This window comes from Lactuca saligna, chromosome 2 (assembly GCF_052625555.1).
Source record: "Lactuca saligna cultivar CGN05327 chromosome 2, ASM5262555v1, whole genome shotgun sequence".
Lineage (NCBI taxonomy): Eukaryota > Viridiplantae > Streptophyta > Magnoliopsida > Asterales > Asteraceae > Lactuca > Lactuca saligna.
Genome location: NC_136418.1, coordinates 143,142,803 through 143,158,567, shown reverse-complemented (window position 1 = coordinate 143,158,567; position 15,765 = coordinate 143,142,803).

Genomic DNA, 15,765 nt, shown 5'->3' with positions numbered 1-15,765 from the left:
GAGTACTTGTGAAAGGGGTGAGGGACTATTAGACCTAATACATACGGATGTATGTGGACCTTTTAGATCAACCACGAAGGATGGGAACCGCTTCTATGTGACTTTTACCGACGATTATAGTAGATATGGGCATATCTATTTAATCAAGCAAAAGTCAGAAACCTTTGAAAAGTTCAAAGAGTTCAAGAATGAAGTGGAGAATCAATTGGGCAGGAAAATCAAGATGCTTCGATCCGATCGAGGAGGAGAGTACCTAAGTCTTGAATTCCACGATTATCTCAAGGAGTGTGGAATAGTTTCGCAATTGACGCCTCCTAGGACACCGCAGTTGAATGGTGTGGCAGAAAGGCGTAATCGAACCTTATTGGATATGGTTCGCTCTATGATGAGTCGTGCTTCACTACCTATCTTCTTTTGGGGGTATGCCTTAGAGACTGCCGCCCATATCCTTAACCGAGTCCCTACCAAGAAGGTTGCCAAAACACCTCACGAGATGTGGACGGGGAAAGCTCCCTCGTTGGCACATATCAAGGTTTGGGGTTGCGAGGCTTTCGTAAGACGAGATACTCACGATAAGCTTGAACCTCGAAGTGAGCGATGTATTTTCATCGGCTACCCGCAAACTTCCTTTGGATATCTCTTCTATAGACCGAAAGATAATGTTATCTTTGTTGCGAGGAGAGGAGTTTTCCGAGAGCGAGAACTCATAAGCCAAGGAGACAGTGGGAGGCAAATCGAACTTGAAGAGATTCAAGAATCGATAGATGAAGGAACCTCTACCGCTGGCATTCAACCCGAGGAGGAAACTCCAGTTGAACCGATTGACGAATCCTTACCTCTTAGACGTTCCGATAGAGTTAGAGTTCATCCCCAGTTTTATGGTTTTCATATTACTACCGAAGGGGACACGTATATTAGTGATGGTACACTAGTAAATCTTGATGAACTCAATAGCTATAAGGAAGCCATGGCAGGCCCGGAGTCTACGAAATGGAAAGAGGCGATGGATAGCGAGATCCAATCCATATACGATAACCAAGTTTGGAATTTGGTTGATTACGTGCCCGAACGTAAGACCGTAGGGTGCAAGTGGATCTTCAAGAAGAAGACCGACGTGGATGGGAACGTACACACATACAAAGCGCGATTGGTTGCGAAGGGCTTTACTCAAACTCCCGGAGTTGACTATGATGAGACCTTCTCAACAGTTGCGAAGATTAAATCTATTAGAGTGATGCTAGCAATTGCCGCATTTCATGATTATGAGATTTGGAAAATGGATGTCAAGACCGCTTTCCTTAACGGAAAGGTGGCTGAGGATGTTTACATGGCTCAGCCAGAGGGGTTTGTGGATCCGAAGCATCCGAATAGAGTGTGTAAGCTTGAGAAGTCCATTTATGGACTTAAACAAGCGTCTCGCAGATGGAATCTTTGCTTCGATGAGAAAGTCAAAGAGTTTGGATTTGTACGAAGCGAAGACGAATCTTGTGTGTATGTCAAAGCCAGTGGGAGTGTAGTAAGCTTCCTCGTTCTATATGTCGATGACATATTACTCATAGGAAACGACATCCCGACTTTGCAGGAGGTTAAGTCCTGGCTCGGGAAGTGCTTCGCTATGAAGGAACTCGGAGAGGTTTCTTACATATTGGGAATAAGGATAGTAAGAGAAAGAAGTAAGAGACTAATTGGACTTAGTCAGAATACTTACTTGGAGAAGGTACTAAAACGTTTTAGTATGGAAAACTCAAAGAAGGGAGAACTACCGATACAAGGAAATGCCAAGTTGAGTAAGACTCAAAGTCCGAGTACCGAAGCCGAGATAGCAGAAATGAGCCGAGTACCATACGCTTCCGCAGTTGGCTCAATCATGTACGCTATGACTTGTACTCGCCCTGATGTAGCCTTCGCTTTGAGCATGGTTAGCAGATATCAAGGGAACCCTGGAAAAGCACATTGGATTGCGGTGAAGAACATCCTTAAGTACCTTCGGAGAACGAAAGAATGGTTCTTAGTCCTTGGAGGGAGTGATGACTTGAAGGTGCGAGGGTATAGTGACGCTAGCTTTCAAACCGACAGGGACAACTATCGTTCGCAGTCGGGCTGGGTCTTTACCCTAAATGGAGGAGTAGTGACATGGAAAAGTTCCAAGCAAGAAACCGTAGCTGATTCAACGTGCGAATCAGAGTACATCGCAGCAAGCGAAGCGTCGAAGGAGGCAATATGGCTGAAGAACTTCATTGGTGATCTTGGAGTTGTGCCGGCCATAAAGGAGCCCATGGAGATTTTCTGTGATAACGAAGGTGCGGTTGCCTTGACCAAGGAACCGAGGGATCATGGTAGATCTCGACATATCGATAGAAAATATCACTTCATTAGACATCGTGTAGAAGAAGGACAACTCGTAGTGAAGAGGATATCATCAGAAGATAACCCAGCAGATCCGCTTACGAAGGGACTAAGTAGGGTTAAGCACTTACAGCATGCTAGGAGTATTGGGCTGAAGGATGATATTAGCATAGATTAGATTGTATTAGAAACGTATAATAGATAAATGTAATTAACATTTGATGATTAAATAAAGAAGTTTTATTTATGAGTAAAGTTACTATCACATGTTAGTTGTTTAACTATTGTTTCACTTTGCATGTTTTGACTTCCAGAATAATTGAGTTTATTAGGAATAATCGAATTATTCAAATGGTCCACAATCGTTCATATGTTGGGAGTAGATATGAATGAAGATTGTCGTGAATTGGTGTGTAGAGTGTCTAAATAGTGTTAGACATAGCAAGAGTTGCTGCAACGTTCATGAGTGCTTACGAACTGGTTTTGAGCATTGGAATAAACCCGCGCTTGCTGGAATCACCTTATGGAATACGATATAAAAGGTGATCGCAAGACGATAATATCATATGGTCTTAAAACCTAGATATATGGTTTATTATTTGCTAATTGATTGTGCATTGATAATGCGAAAACGCATCAGTAACTTGATGTTATAAAACGCATTGTTGTGTATAGTTGGTTAATGAATAAGTAAATGCATATAAGTCGAAGTTTATCTGTAAATTTTATCCTAAGAGGGTAGAATAGATATCTTGGCCACTCGATGATTTGATTTGACTTATGTGCCGGGCCCGGTCAGAATTGAATTGATGTGTTCGATTAAGTTCTATGTCAAATAAATCGAAGATTGAGAAATCTAAATGCTAGACTAACCATTCCATAGGATTGTCAGCATGATATCTAACAGAGGACTGTACGATCCCTTATCTAAAGGACAAGATTGATTAGATCAGAGTTGACAGCGTCTTTGAGAGCTACGATTGCAAACCGTATTGTACTTGTATAGTTACTAGACTTATCCAAGTGGGAGACTGTTGGAATAGTGTCTAAGGCTATAACTATATTCGGTGGTGCATGGTCCTTTTGGGTTGCCTTCACCATAGCAACTTGAAGGATGATTTGTTAAGAGAGAGTAAATATTATAAGGAATAATATTTAGCTATTTGATTAATATAAGTCATAGATTAATTGGTATTAATTTGGTGACTTAAAGAGATTAATTAAATAAGAGGGTATAAACTGTCAATTGTTTGATAGTTAGACTTTGGACTATAAATCCATTAGGATGGACTTTGGACGGTTTCTAAGAGCTTTAGGATAGCTCAAAATAGTCCATAAGGATATCTATGGAATGGATTTGGATAGCCTTAAGTGAAGATTATCCAATTAGGGTTTAGGGTGAAACCCTTAAGGAGTCTAAAGGTATAAATAGGCCCTTGGGGTGTGGAATTCGTGGACAATCTTTCAGAACAAAAAGCAAGGAACCTCTGGCCGAATTCCATCCCCCCTCCTCTCTCCTAAATCATCTTGCTTGCTATTGGTGTTTGTAAGCCATTAGAGGAGTGACAATTGTGACTCTAGAAGCTCCAAGACAAGAAGATCAACAAGGAACTCAAAGGTATGATTCTAGATCTGTTTTAATGTTGTTGTTTAACCTAATTAGCCATTAGAAGTCTTGGATTCAAAAGCATGTTTGATAGAAAGCCTAGATCCAAGCAATAGGGCTTTGCATGTGCACATAGGAAAGTTCTTATGGCTAAAACCCAACAAGTACGCGGTACCAGTACGTCAGGCACCTACTCTAGAGGTCGCTATTTGGGCTGCCAAGTCTGTTGAGGCCATGATCAAGGGAAGAACCGCCAACAAGGTTGAAGTTGGAAAAAAGATAAAATTTGAAGGAACTTCAGGTTCCAGTAAGAAAAGTAAATTTTTGAAGTCTACTTCGAAGAAGTTTGGAGGAAAAGGAGGCGAAGCGAAATGGTGCGAGAAGTGCAAGAAAAAGCACTTTGGGAAATGTAGTGAGGAAGTGACTTGCTATAAGTGTGGAAAAACGGGGCATTATGCCAACGAGTGTCCATCCAACAAGAGGATGTGCTTTGGTTGTAATGAGGAAGGGCACATTTTGAAAGACTATCCGAAGAAGAAGGAGGCAGCTAAGCCCAACATTCCCCCAAAGCCGAAAGTAAGAGCCTTTCAGATGACACTTGAGGCTGTGAAGGATGAAGTGGATGTCGCTTCAGGTACCTTTCTTGTAAACGAATTACCTACTTAAATTCTGTTTGATTATGGAGCCAACTACTCCTTTATTTCGCATGAGTTTGGTAGAAAACTAGCTTTGCCTGTCGATAGACTAGATAACGCCTTATTAGTCGAAGTTTCTAGTGGCAAGTTTGTACGTATTAGCCTTCGCATGAAAAATATCTTCATTAACTTGAATGGGAATAAGTTCCACGAGGAATTATTGCCTATAGAACTAAATGATTTCGACATTGTTCTAGGAATGGATTGGCTTAGCGGCAATGATGCTGAAATATAGTGCATAAAGAAGATAGTAAAAGTAAACCCGCTAGGGAAAGAGTCATTTATAGTGTACATCATATTTAGCATTCGTGATCGATGCTAAGAAGGAAAAGAATGTGATGTAGAGTATTCCAGTGGTGTGTGATTATCCGGAAATGTTTCCCGAAGATCTTCCTGGATTACCACCTGATAGACAAGTGGAGTTCAGAATAGACTTGTTACCAGGAACCACGCCAATAGCAAAATCACCTTATTGATTAGCACTGATTGGAGATGAAGGAGTTGATGATGCAACTTCAGGAGTTATTGGACAAAGGTTTCATTAGACCTAGTTCATCACCATGGGGAGCTCTGGTGTTATTCGTGAAGAAGAAAGATGGAAGTATGAGAATGTGTATCGATTACAAAGAGCTGAACAAGGTAACAATAAAGAATAGATATCTGTTGCCAAGAATTGATGACATGTTTGATCAATTGCAAGGTTCGAGCTATTTCTCGAAGATCGATCTAAGATCAGGATATCATCAGCTAAAAGTGAGAGAGCAGGATGTCGAGAAGACTGCGTTCAGAACAAGGTATGGACATTATGAATTCTTGGTTATGTCGTTTGGACTAACCAATGCTCTAGCAGCGTTCATGGATTTAATGAACAGGGTCCGCAATCCATTCCTTGATAAATCTGTGATAATGTTCATAGATGACATTCTAATTTACTCGAAGAGCGAAGAGGAGCATGGCAGACACTTGCGAGAAGTGTTAGAAGTTTTGAAGATGGAGAATCTTTATGCAAAGTTCTCTAAATGTGATTTTTGGATTCGAGAAGTCCAATTCTTGGGTCATGTGGTCAACCAAGATGGGATAATGGTTGATCCAGCAAAGATTGAGGCTGTGACGAAGTGAGAGTAACCGAAAAGTCCCACAGAGATCCGAAGCTTTTTAGGATTAGCCGGATATTACCGAAGGTTTATCCAAGGCTTTTCCTCGATCGCTAATCCATTAACAGCTTTGACCCACAAAGGAGCCGCTTATTCATGGAGTGATAAGCACAAAGAAGCGTTTGACTTGCTAAAGAAGAAGCTATGTGAGGCACCGATTTTATCTCTACCGGATGGAGTGGAAGACTTCGATGTCTACAGCGATGCGTGTAGGGGTTGATTGGGTTGTGTTTTGACCCAAAGAGAAAAGGTAATAGCATATGGGTCTCAACAGTTGAAGGAGCATGAAAAGAACTACCTGACTCATGATTTGGTGTTGGCAGCGGTAGTTTTCGCTCTGAAAATATGGAGGTATTGCCTCTATGGCACGAAGTACAAACTTTCCACTGATCATAAGAGTCTCCAATATCTCTTTAATCAGAAGGAATTGAATATGAGGCAACGACGTTGGCTAGAATTACTCAAGGATTACGACTGTGAGATACTTTACCACCCTGGTAAAGCTAATGTTGTTGCTGATACTCTCAGTCAGAAATTCAATCTTGAAAGAAAATTGCCAAGAACGTTGAGAATAGAAGTTTTCTCGATAATTGTGGAGAGTATAAAGAAAGCTCAAGAAGCAGCTTCTGAGAAAAATGTATAGGGACCTAAAACCCTACTACTGGTGGCCGACGATGAAGCTTGATGTTCCGAAGTATGTATCCGAGTGTGTGACTTGTGCGAGGGTTAAGACACAACATCAGAAACCATATGGGAGTTTAGAACCTTTTCATGTACCCATGGGTAAATGGGAAGACATCGCAATGGATTTTGACACTAAACTGCCCAGAACAAAGAAGGGTCATGACATGATTTGGATGGTCGTTGATCGCTTCACTAAGAGTGCGCACTTCATAGTAACCAATGAGAAATGTTCTATTGATAAGCTTACGAACTCTTACGTAATGGCTATACAAGGAACTTTATGAGCTTAGGACCCAAGGGAGGTTCGGATCTGAAGTTTCAACTTTAGATCTATCTCATACACCACACTCCCTTCATGAATATGCTAAAGAAAACCCTAACTCCATCCATGAGAGGTTTTAAGAAGAAAGAGATCAAAGTAACAACTGGTTACCTCCAAAACGTGCCCAAACTGAGATGGATTCAAGATCTACACGAATTTCCTTGATGCTAGAATCTTAATCTACAAGTTTCCTTCACTAAATCACTTCCCAAAGCTCCAAAACACTCACAAAGCTCACACACACGAAATTTAGGGCTTATGGATCTCAAGGGGTGATAAGGGACAGTGGGAGGCGCTAACGGTCCAATATATAGGGTGCAAAAACCCTGAAATTTAGGGGTTTCCTCTGCCAGCTCCTACTCGTCGAGTAAGTCTTAAAACATGAAATTTAAATTGAACAATCATGATACCAAAGAATTGGAGCATTACAGAAGTTCCTGATGGAATCAATGGTAGTAGCTAACATAAATTCTATTGTTGTTAAAATTCCAGCATTCATTCCTTAGGAAGAAGTCTTCACTTGAACCTCCACATTTGATCAGATCATTCACATTTGATTAAATTCTTCACATTTGCTTAAATCATGGTGAGCTAAGAAGTTCACAACAGTCCAATGTTTGATTTTTAGGGTAGGAATGAAATTTTAGGTTTTCTCCGGCTTATCATCATGAATGACCATGGTTTTGTCGTCGGTAGATTTTGGTCGTACAATTTTCTGGTTGTAAAATCTAGACACAATGGGGTGGTAGTCGATTCATACATATGATAATGTCGAAGTTTTCACTCGGTATTGACATAAAGTCTATAAATAAAGATCGATCGGTCATGGTCACTTTATTATTTAAAGGGGGGAGGGTCGTATAACGACTTAAAGTGAAACAAATGAAAATGTATCATAAAAACAAAGATATAGGACTTTCGGTGACTTACGCATGAGATTGACGTGAAAGAATGATTGTGTATGTGTTAGAATGAAATTTGTAAAATTTCACAAGTGGATTTCTGAGAGCTCACTAGTTGTCTCAACTATGGAGGTTTTCTCCAAACTACTGGGTTTCATGACTCATAATTGGTTTAAGTCTAGGGTTCATAAAGATTTCTATGTATATATGGATCATAAGTACTTTAGCATACAAGTGGTTAATGAGAAACGCACCAGTTACTACTGATGGTTGTTGGTTTTTATTCCTTGTTCCAATTATCATTGCACTTAATTGAGTTGTCGCCTCCTAGCTCTTCATCACTGGGTAGTTTCACCATCTTTATAACAAGATTTTCTTTAACTAGTGCTTGTTCTTATTTTTGTATCTCCCTTTCATGAGCATCATCTTTAGTTATTCTCAAGTCGTGGCATTAGCGGAGTTGATACTTATGATTTTCGTATAGTAGTTTCACCAGGTAAAGGCCGCATCCTTAAAAGTGTAGGTGGTCTTCCTTTAAAATTAGATGGTTCAAACATAAGTTAGACTGTTCACAACAGAAAGAAGCATAGTGATTGAATACCTAATCTGAATTCGAAATGATTCATAAATGTGCGTATTCTTACAAGGTATTCGTGAGATGTCTAACAAAAGTATTCGTAGGATGTTATAGTTGAGTAATTAGTATTCCGAGTAAAACTTCGGGCTTGATTTATGCTTATGATACTTATAGTTTCATGAGTATTTGGGGTAAATAATTGTCAAGTATTCATAAGTGTTTACTAAATTTTTTGAGAGTTCCTCTGCATTTCGAACTATGATTTCTTTAAATATTCTGGATTTCAAGCGTTTTAGTCTACCAACAACCGAATCCAAGCTTGATTGGGCATCGGTCTGACCATAATTAAACATATGTGTTCAGTCTACGTCTAGTTGTTGTTCGGTTCATGTACAACCAACTTAGCTTAGGTGTTTTACCTAAAACCTTGCATTGTATTGGCATTCGAGGGTTCGAGTTTATATATATATATATATATATATATATATATATATATATATAACCCTATATTTGTAGGTTAAGGAACATACCTAACCTAAGGGAGTAAGCCCTAGACTATAGTCGCGCTTTCATAAAAAGCTACTAGTTCGCTATAGCCAGTAACTCTAATATCAATCGGTCATACCCTCGGCCGCCGGCAGAAACGCCGAGGTGCGCGACGTAAATTAATAGTTTTTGAACGGTGCGAATATAACCTTTGTTATTAATGAAATAGAAATTAAATTGACAAGACCATTGCTAAATCGAGACACATGCCTAACAATCGACATTTACAAAGGTGTAGCAAAATAATGGAAAGTCTTCTGAGCGAACACATCCAGCCTGCTAAATAACCTGAGAATACTTGTATTTAAAATGCGTCAACAAAAACTGTTAGTGTGTTCTACAGGTTTTGACACATAGTATTTTTATAAACCAAAAGTGTTTTATAAGATTTCTCTAGTTGACCATCTTGTATAAATACATATCTTTTTATCGAATGTATAAAACTAAAACGAGTTTTAAAAGTGTATTTGGACTCATTAAGATATATCGTTTGCTTAAATCTAAAAATAACCATTTGCTGAATATATATGTAAATCAAATTTATAACAAATCTTTACGGTTCTTATGACCAAAAATGTTTTTTATATAAATACTTTGAATACTAATTTATATAAAAAAAGCCAAATCAATCTTTATGAAAGTTTAAAATATCTGAATTTACTCTTGAAACCTTGCACAATCATTTGTATAGTTTATATATAAAATTCATAGATTTTGTAAATCTGTGTCGTGGTATTAATTAAGTGTTACTTTACTTGATTTAGAAACCGACACTTAACCAGTAGGGCAAACTCTTCCCACATAAATATTGTGTTTTCGTGTGACAACAAAGGTTTATATAAATAACTTATTCAGTGTAAGTTAATAAACCTCGTTCGGTTGGGTCATGATATTAATTAAGTATTATATGACTTAATTTCTGGTATTGACACTTATCTTTTGAGTCACAAGCTATCTCACTACCTACAGTCTCTTTCAACTAGGATCACTGAACGAAAACCCTGTATAAACCCAATATTGATTCTATAAGGTGAAAAGACAAATCCGGGATCTTTGATGGGGTTATAACCAAACTGTGACGAACACCTCTACACCAGAACTAACAAGTTTTAGTGCTGAAAGTCCACACCCAAGTTTCCTCATCCTCATTGACTTTATCATGTAGGAAACGCCAACGCCCAAACTCGACTCGTCAACTGATGGTTGTAGCTAGCAATCGGCGGCGGGCTGTCAACCCATATAAGTATGTGATCTGAACTTATACCTGGCGTTCCTCGTTCCAATACGAATTAACGGTTATGACACAGAGGAATTTCCACTAAGATGTTCAGTCTTAGAATTGTGAAAAACATAGCCCGTGCAGCTTAGAAAATGATCCTAACACATAAAGCTTTTAGAACTAACATAACTCATATAGAACGTCTCGTAGGTGTGATGGATCCTAACAATGAGTCTTGGCATCATAATCCTAAAATTTCCATTATAAGTATATCGAACACCTATAATTCTTAATGTTTAGGATTTATTATTGATTGAACTCTTTTGATATTTGAGATTTGTAAGACTTAAAACATTTCCAAACTTTTATTATCTGTTGTGACGAAATTTGGGCAGCATAACGACTACTTATTTAATGTTTTTTAGGTTTCAACCAACGTGAAACCAACAATTCGATGATATTTATAATTCACGCAATTAATCCAATCTAAATATGTCGTAGATAACGAGTCTTAAGTCGTGAACTCGATCGTGTTATTTATTACAAAGAAAATCCATAACTTAATAATTAAGTTATATTTTTTATAATTAATATAAAAATACATTAATACATTTGCCTTTCATTTTTACACCACTTTAAATATTAAAAGTTAAATTTGAATAAACTTGACTATTAATTAAATGTTTTCATCCGAATAATATTTTTGGTTTTTTTTATATCTTTTCAAAATTTTGATCGAGTAGAGGATATGAATCGTTCCCAAATGAGGTCACGAAGGAAGTCGATTGTAGACGCGAAGGGGCAATCAGCGACCAGAAGGGAGCACGATGGTTCGTTGCTCTACTCGCAATCGGTGGCGGCCTCCGGGGTTCGACTAGACTGAAGAAGAAGAATGATCGAAGCTGCGAGGCGGCTGTGACCTCGGACGAGAAGAAAGAGACGAAGCAGTGGGGATGCTCGTCTTCAGTCTTCGAAGGAGTTGCGAAGGAAAACGAGATGGCTGCGAGGCATGATGGAGGTTGTCATCTCCCGAAGAAGATGGAGCGCCTCTGATGCCTGTAATTTGCCTCGGTCGTCGACCGATCATGAAGAAGAAGGAGCGCCTCCGTTCTTTGACCGCTTGTGTAGAAGAACTAAGGTAGAAGTCAAAATGGGTCTTCAATTTCTGGACTTTCCAAATAGAAGACGATGAATGGAAGCAGCCATGGCTAGCAGGACAGTCATCGATCATGGGAGCTAGGGCGTTTGGGTGATTCTTCTTCAGCAGAAAAAAACGAACGGGATCAACAACATGTATGGTTTTAATTGTATTGATATAAAATCGATGGGGGGTTTTTGAAGAGTTTGGGTTTGATTGCTTGGCAGGCAGAAGGAAACACGAAGAAGAAATGGGCTACTGCCCTCTTGGTTGTTCTTGGCTGCAATCGAAGGAGGCGAAGAAGGAATAACAGAGGGGGATGTGGGTTTTACTTTTCTTAGTGATCGGAATCGCACCTTCACCTCCAGTGGTTTTCTTTCAACTATTTTTCTTTCTCGTTGCAGGTAACAAACACGAAGGAACAAGCAACAGAGAGTAGTCTATGGTGGAGTGGTGTGATGTACGATCTGTAGCTGGCTGAGAGGGGCTGAAGGATTGGGACTGCCACCGCCGGTGATGGATCTTCACTGGTTCTACAACGAGGGGTTTTTTTGGTAGGTCAAATGTCAAATGGATGGGGGGAAACGTATGAGTGTAAAGAAATATATATATATATATATAAAATAAAAAAAAATAAAAAAAAATCTTATTTTACAAGATTTTATTGGATTTTAATATATTTGTTGTACAATATTATATTTTCAAGAGATATTTGATGTAAAATCAAATGGTGTATTTTATTTGTTTATTTATTTTATGATGCAATTTCGGAATCTCGATTCTCGTGCCATCGATCCCGACTCCATAATACTTTTACGCAATTCTCTGTTGATTGCCTTGGTCGTTGTGATTTCAGAAACGCGGATGGAATTCAATTCCGATATACCAAACTCCGTGAATTAGTGTTTAAAGTTTCGCAATTAATAAGATCGGATTCGACAGATTTTTCGAATATGATTTTGGTCAAGATTAAAAATATTATAAACTTATAATAAAATAATATATTATAGTCTGAAGTCAAAAACATGTTCAGAAATAACTTATGAGACTTGTAGCTATCCCAAACGAAGTAGCGCACGGTTTGTTTCAGGAAAATCAGATAAGTATTGATTTTTGTAACTTTAAAGAGACGTAACTTTCTCATATGATATCTGTTTTGGACATTCTTTATATCCATGAAGTCAGGAGAACGTAATCTACTCAAATTTATTATCCATAACTCTAAAATATGTTTAATGTAAATTTTTTATTTTTAACGCCACAAATAGAATTAATTTTTGTTGGTTTTTTATTCAATCTTTAATGATAGATGGTTTAAGCAGTTTGGGATGTTCTAAAAGAAATTTTAAAGACGATATATTTAGTATACATTACAAACATAAAATTACACACAATTAGTTATTAATACAAAGCGGTTCGTGGTGGTTTGACCGTCGAACTCTGACCAATTTTTACCAATCGTTACATTATCCCCTTGTTGAAAGGAATTTCATCCCGAAATTCAACGTGTAGATAAATATTATAAAATAATTGGTGATGATTTCTTTTAGCTTGATCCATACATGATTTGTTTAAAGTCGATTTAAGCCACTTAGCTCTAGATTAGATAATTGATCCATTAAATGACTTTACCACAATTCACCACTAAATAAAGGAATATGGAATACGACCAAATCAAATATTTTAAAGATCATCGAGTTTTATATACAATTTAATCACATGTACTTTCCCAATTATGAAATATTCGCACGGCTTCCTAGCTCACTTCATTGAAACAGAGATAACAAGTGTGTTATCGGACCGACACTCCTTGAGATTTGACGTATGAAAAAGTGTTGTGCACATCGTTTAGTTTTCGAGATAACTTGATGTAAATATTAGGACCAAATTCTGTCTAAGAATCTCGAAGGTCCTTTGAGTTGTGGTTTAATCGAACCAAACACCTGTACTCAGCAGGTCTGGTACGTTCTTTTCGGCTCAAGACATTTTCTACCTTGTAAATCTTATTACAATGTTAGCGAATCTCACACATCATGATGACAATAAATTTCTCGTTTATGTCATTCAACCAAAAGCATAAGCAAACCTCGTCTCAGTTCACCTATGTCCACCTCAATCCAATATGTACATGTCGTTGTGTACGAACAAGTTTTCTGTTCATTCAGAAAGGTAGGATTGGTGCGTTACACCATAGTTGTTCCAACTTATGGAATACCATCTCTTTCTTATCTTTCTAGTTGGACTTTGTTTCCTTTTGGTTTTAATGTAGTTGACAGTTGGGCTACCATAATGAAGTTCTTAATTGAATCATTGGTAGTGTAACGCCCGTAGATCCAGGCTAGTCAATTTAGAGGCAATAGGGGTCGAAAATGACTTTTTGACAAAAGAATATTTAGAATAAATAATCTGAACCAAGTTGTACTATATGTCACGAGGTTTCTGTACATATAAAGAACGCCGAAATCTGAGTTATAACGAAGAAGTTATGATCTGTTGAAGTTTAGCGACGGAACCGGCACGATACCGGGAAACATAAATAGTGAATTTACGATAGAGCGAGATTTAACCTTAGCGATCTAAACGAAAGTCGTAGAATATGTTAAACTGAGAACATCGATAAAAAGAATGCCCAAATCTGACTTCGTATGAAGTTATGATTTTTCAAAGTTTCGGATTAGCAGTGTACAACCCGAAATTCGAATATTAGATCGAGTGGTTTTTAGCCGACACGACCTGAATGAGAATCGAAGATCTCGTTAAGAGTAGCGTAACGAGAAAAAGATGGGCGAAAACGGACGTCGGATGAAGAAGTTATGAGGATTTAACGGACCAATGCTTCATTGTGGCCAATAGCGAGTAGTCTTCCTGTTCCTCCCGTATTCCCGACCTTCAGACAGTTTTTCTTGAAATGGCCAACTTCACTGCTGCCATAGCAGGCCTGGCTCACTCCAGAGCTTGGGACTTGGGAGATAGGTTTGGGTTGGAATTAGCAAAACTGGACGGTATGGCTCTTCCGGTCGCAGTTGGTGCAGTGCAATTCACTGCAAGGGCCGTTGTGATGGAAGGGGCATTTGGGACACTCGGGTAAGTTTCCAACATAGGATTTGGCTGGCACAGGGGTAGCAGGAGTGGTGGCAGCATGGACGGCCATGATCTGTTGGTTTTTGGAGGAGGATTGAGTTTTCTTGCCCTTCTTCTGATCCCAACGCTTCCTCTTGTTGTCAGTTGATTTGGGTGGTGCAGTGGTAATCGTCGTGGTTGTTGATGGGATGGAGGGAGTTTCATGATCAATTAACCTCTGGGCCAATTCCTTGGCGCTATCAAAGGTCGTAGGATGTGATGCTAACACGTTCCCTCGATACGGGGGCACTAATCCCCAGATATATCGTTCTATCTTCTTGCTTTCTGAAGGTATCATGTTAGGACACATAGCTACCAGGTCATAGAACCGAGCAGTATAAGCTATTATGTCAGTCCCCTTCATCTTGAGATTCCAAAGTTCTTCCTCGAGTTTCTGAACTTCGCCCCTAGGGTAGTACTCATTCATCATCAGTTCCTTCAATGTGTCCTAATCCATGGCGTTGGCTGTTACCAAAGAGAGTGATTTGACATGGCCATTCAACCATGTTAAGGCCCTTTCAGTGAAAGTGGCAGTAGCAAACTTTAATTTGCTCTCTTCGGGGCATGAGCACATTTTGAAGACAACTTCAGTCCTTTCAATCCATTGGGACAAAGCAAGGATTCCTCCGGTCCCATTGAAAAATGTCGGTTTGTAGTTCATAAAATCTTTATAAGTACACCCCTGTGTACGTGAGGGAATTTCACCGTGTTTGGAGTTGATGCCTATTCCAGCTCCACTGGCATCACCGGAATTCATTTGAGCCATAGTGGCTGTTACAGCTGCAGTTACAACTATTTGAAATATCACAGGATCGATCTGTGGAGGAGGAGGTGGTGGAGGTGGAGCTTGAGTTGCAGGTCTTCCTCTATTCGGACGCTTGTGGGGAGGCATCTTTTACTGGAAATTTATAAAGATGAAGATAATAGTGAAAATCGATTGTAGATAAGTTGTGAGAGTTTCACAGACCAAACTAACATAGTTCAGTTATCAGACAGAATCATAGCAATAGAGTAGAAAGCTCAAAACTTCATACTTTCTCTCAAAGTGTGTAGCTGCCAATATTACTGGTATTAATGATGTAAAATGAATTCGGGAAAAGCAACCTAACGGTAGGTCTTACATCAAACCATAAGGGAAAAATGTTGGCAGCCTAGAGGCCTAATTAGAGTACTTTCAAAGTTAGGGATGTTTACAAACAAGTGCTCTACCGAGCATAGAAAGAGAAAGGCTATTCTTTAAACAAAAGGGAAAGATAAGTTGATATCTTCTACTGGTGATGGGTACTCATTGGGCGAACCTTAAGATCAGCCAGTTGACGAACAACTTCCTAAAGATGTCTCTCCTGAAACCTCTGACGTGCTCGGAGTTCCCTAACTTTGGCTCGGGATGCAACTAACTGTTGTTGCAGAGCCTCATTGGTCCTCCTAGTCCTATCCATGGCTTCTTCCAGTTGGC